The following is a 3,811-nucleotide window of genomic DNA, read 5'->3' as shown; positions in this document are numbered from 1 at the left end:
CTCCCGAAGTGTGCAGTCATCAGCCGAGGCTCAGCACGTCGGTGCGGGTGGGTGCAGAAGCGGCAGCGTTGACCCCCGTGCAGGAGGCAGCGGGCAGCAGGGACTGCATGCCGGGGATGCTCGTGCCGGGGATGCTCACGCCGGTGCTGCCGAGCCGGGGTGGCCACGTGCGGGAAGCAGCTTTCCCTCCGTGAGCTGGCGGGCAGGAGCTGGGCAGAAACAGGCTTTGTTCTCGCCGAGTGCTTCGGGAGGAGGAGCTGCAATCACTCTCTCTGTAATTAGCTGGGATGACAGTCGGATAAAAGTCTCCGAGAGTCCAGTCGAGTGAGTTTTGCTCGTGGGAGCCTGGCAACAAACATCAGCCAGGAGCCTGCGAACCGTGTCGCTCACCCGCTCCCCGGGCCGAGCGGCAGCAGCACCGCGGCAGCCCCTCCGCAGCCATCCCGTGCCTTTTTTCCAAGCCGCCCTCGCATCACCGGATGATAAGGGCTAGAATCGTGCATCCCCGACCATCAGGGATTGATTTTGCAATTGCATTGATTTGCACGTCAGAATCACTTTGAATGAAGCCGCGAGTGCCCGGCTTCTTTTCTATCCCGGTATCTCAGCCTCTGCAGTAACGCATGTCGCTTCTGGATTAGCTCCGAGTGTTTTCTCGGCCCTGGGGCAGCCGCATTCAACTTCAAAGGTTGTTTCGGTTTCCCGATGCGCGGTAGCACTTGGCTGTTTGTTGGTGTGTTTATACCCGCCGACATCTAAGGGGTGGGAGAGGGCTTCTGCCTGGCAGGGTGTAAACAGAGCCCCGCCGCCTCGGCTGCCTTTCCTACAGACAGAGGCTGCAGATTTCGGTCAAGCTGAGACACAGCAGCTCCCGGAGCGGCAGAAACAGAAACCTCCTTCCTCCCCAGCGCGGCTGGAGGGCCTGACTGCCGCGGCGCTGTCGTTATTCCTCTTCAGGGCAGAAACTGTCTTTAGCCCTGAAAAATCCCTGGCATCCAGGAGCTCGGTCCTTCGCAGGGCAGCGGGGTGGCACCGCACTTAATGATAATGGGCTTTTTTTGCTTATTAGAGCTGAAAATAGCTGGTGCTGGTCTTGGGCACAGCTCTGTGCAGGCTGGCTGGAGGAGCACGAGCATCTGCACGGGTTTAAGCACCCCGTCGCGTCCTCCTCGGGCATCTTGGTTTCCATGCACAGTTTTAAGCTGGGAGCATCTTTTGGCAGGTTTGCAGCACAAGCCAAGGTATTTTTGAGCTACCTCCGTATGAAAACGTGGGGGGTTTCCCTTGCTGGGAACAAGGAGGAACTTCCTGCATAGTTATTTTACTATTTCAAAAATAATTTCCAGGACCAGGTCTGGTACATGCCCGGTCCCCAGTATGAAACAACTTTCAAAAGAAATGTAGGACCGAGCTTTTTGGCTTGTTTAAAAATGACGGGCATCCTTAAAAGGGTGTGCTGGGGAAATCAGAGCATTTCTGAAGCATGTACGAGGGCAGAGTAGGTGCTTTCTCTCTGAACGCCAGGAGGTTCCCATGCTTGGGCATCCTCTTGGTGCAGCCCGCGACCGTGCAGCCTCTTGTGCACCACACAGCGAGAGACTCTGACCAGGCTTTAGTTTTTTGGTCAAACTGTGCTCTTTTAAGCAACTTCTTCTGTACGATAGCAACGTCTCCTAATTTTTCAGCACACCTCCGCATTTTGCGTTTTAACAGGATAAACTCAAAGCTTCAGTGTTACTCAACACCGGGGACGGAGGGGGGGTCAGAGTTGAATCCAACCTTTGCAGGGAGGCCCAGCTTCCCCCAAAACAAAGTCCAAGTCCTGCGTTGCCCGTTGAGCCCAGGGGACACCCCGAGCATCCCACCAGGCAGAGCCCCTGGGGCATCGGTGCTCTGAGTCCCCTTAGCAAAGGGTATCTTTAGGAAACGCCACGTAGCTGTGGATACTTTATAGACTCTTTCTTCCCGATCCCAGGCAGAGCCAGTCTGTCTATCCGCTCCCGTCATGTGGATTTAGACAGCCGTATTCGTCAGCGCTTTCTGCTGGGGCTTCTTTCTCCAGGTGAGTATGAGCTGTGTGAGACAGGGCAGCAGCTCGGCTGGTCTTGCAGCTTGCAGTTTGTGTGATAGGAGCTTGCAGCAGACCGCGGCCACCCAGGGATGGCCACGCACCTTCCCTGGGCAGCCATGGGAAGGGAAGGAGCTTTAAGGCAGTGCCTGGTCCAAAGGGCAGCCAGGGGAATATTGAGCATCCCGGGAGGATGCACAACGATTGGGTTTTAATCAGCAGAAGTCAAAACAAAGCCAGAAACCCCTGCCTTCAGCTCAGCATTGGGAAAAGGGGGTGAAATCCATTGCTCAGGATTTTGCCTCTTGTCACTAACCCTAATAATATATCCCTGTCTCCACCACCGCTGAGTTTTGCTCTGCAGAGAGTGATCCGTTTTATTTGGTCTCAGCCTTAAAAGCAGGACAGGCAGCAGGCAGCAATTTGCCGTCCTCCCATCGGCACAACTCAGCCCTCCGAGACGTAAGCGCAGCTCCTGCCTCCCCTGTCCCATCATCGGGCAGCACGGGGCTGGCACGGCCATGGGCCGGACCCTGCGCACGGGAAGGGGTCGGCAGGAGCCGGCAACGTCGCTGCCCTGCATCCCCCCACGAGGACCTGGTCCTGCGGCACGACCCGCCTTAAATACTGAGCGGGTTGAGCCACATAGCACAGGCCTGGACCATTCGTACTGCAAGTTTATGGTCACCCAGGACCAAATTTTGCCCTCTGTAAATATACCCAGACCCCAGTGATGTCCCGGTGAGCAAAATACATCCCCTGTGGATGGAAATCACAGAGCCCAGCCCCTCCGGGCGTGCTGGTGGGCAAAGCCCCCGTGGCTCCAGTGAGGATGGCAGCGCTGCGGGGATGCCTGTGCACGCTGTGTGTGCTCACGCACCAGCTTTCGCTTCTGCTTCATGTTGTCCTGAAGAGCTGTTAGTGGAGGATTCCCGCAGGAAAACCATGCAAAACCCTTACCCGTGCAAAAACCTTGATCCATGCAACCCTCGATCCATGCAAACCCTTATCCCTGCAGCAGAGGCGAGGGAGCACTGCCAGCCCTCCTTGCTCTCTGAGGCATCACTTTGCCCAGCCTTGAAGGCAAAGGCCGGAGAGGAGCTAACGGTTCCCTGCGGAGGCCCGGCAGCCTCCCCGAGCCCGGCACAGGAGCTTCTGCTCACAGGATTTTGGGGTGGATTTTGCAGCGCTGCTGCAGCCGAGAAAATACACCTGGTCAGATAAGGATCAGACTGTGCTGGTGGATTAAATTAAACCGCTTTTCTTTTCGTGCCAGCATATCTAATGAACAGTTCATCTCCCATGGGCAATTCTGCCATCTCAAGCTGCAGTCATAAAGTGGCAAGCTTGGCAAAGCTGACTGCTCTGGCTTTACCCTCTAAAACTCTCGAGAGAGCTAATGAAGCTTGAAAGCTAGCGAGACCTCTCGTGATCTCAGTCCCGTGTTGGTGGAGAACATTGCTTAGGCAAGGTGCACCTCCTAGAGTTGCAGTTTGGTTCATGTTCAGACTTATTCTATTTCTGTTAAAAGAAAGGTGCGGGGTGGTCCTAATCTCTCCCATCCAAACCCTGGGTTGAGTTTGTTGTTCCTTTCTGCAGTGCTAATAAGACATTGCAGCAACAGAGATCTGAGTAGCTGAAACCGCTGGTTGAAAGCGCCCTTGATCTCGGTCAGGCTGGCTCCTGCTGCAGGCTGGTTTCCTTGCCACTGTGCGGCACCCGGAGCCTTTCTACCCACGTGCC

The 3,811-nt window shown here is 55.7% G+C and overlaps 1 protein-coding gene across 1 annotated transcript in view; it reads left to right on the top strand.

The window, feature by feature from the left end:
* TCF7 (transcription factor 7 (T-cell specific, HMG-box)) overlaps positions 1–3,811 on the top strand; it is an 82,328-nt gene that overhangs the window by 63,359 nt on the left and 15,158 nt on the right. The gene's annotated exons all lie outside the window — the stretch shown is intronic.

This window comes from Pygoscelis adeliae, unplaced genomic scaffold (assembly GCF_000699105.1).
Source record: "Pygoscelis adeliae isolate BGI_AS28 unplaced genomic scaffold, ASM69910v1 Scaffold34, whole genome shotgun sequence".
In the NCBI taxonomy this organism is placed as follows: domain Eukaryota; kingdom Metazoa; phylum Chordata; class Aves; order Sphenisciformes; family Spheniscidae; genus Pygoscelis; species Pygoscelis adeliae.
Note: the sequence above shows the minus strand (reverse complement) of the source record. Positions and strands in the feature narration are given on the sequence as shown.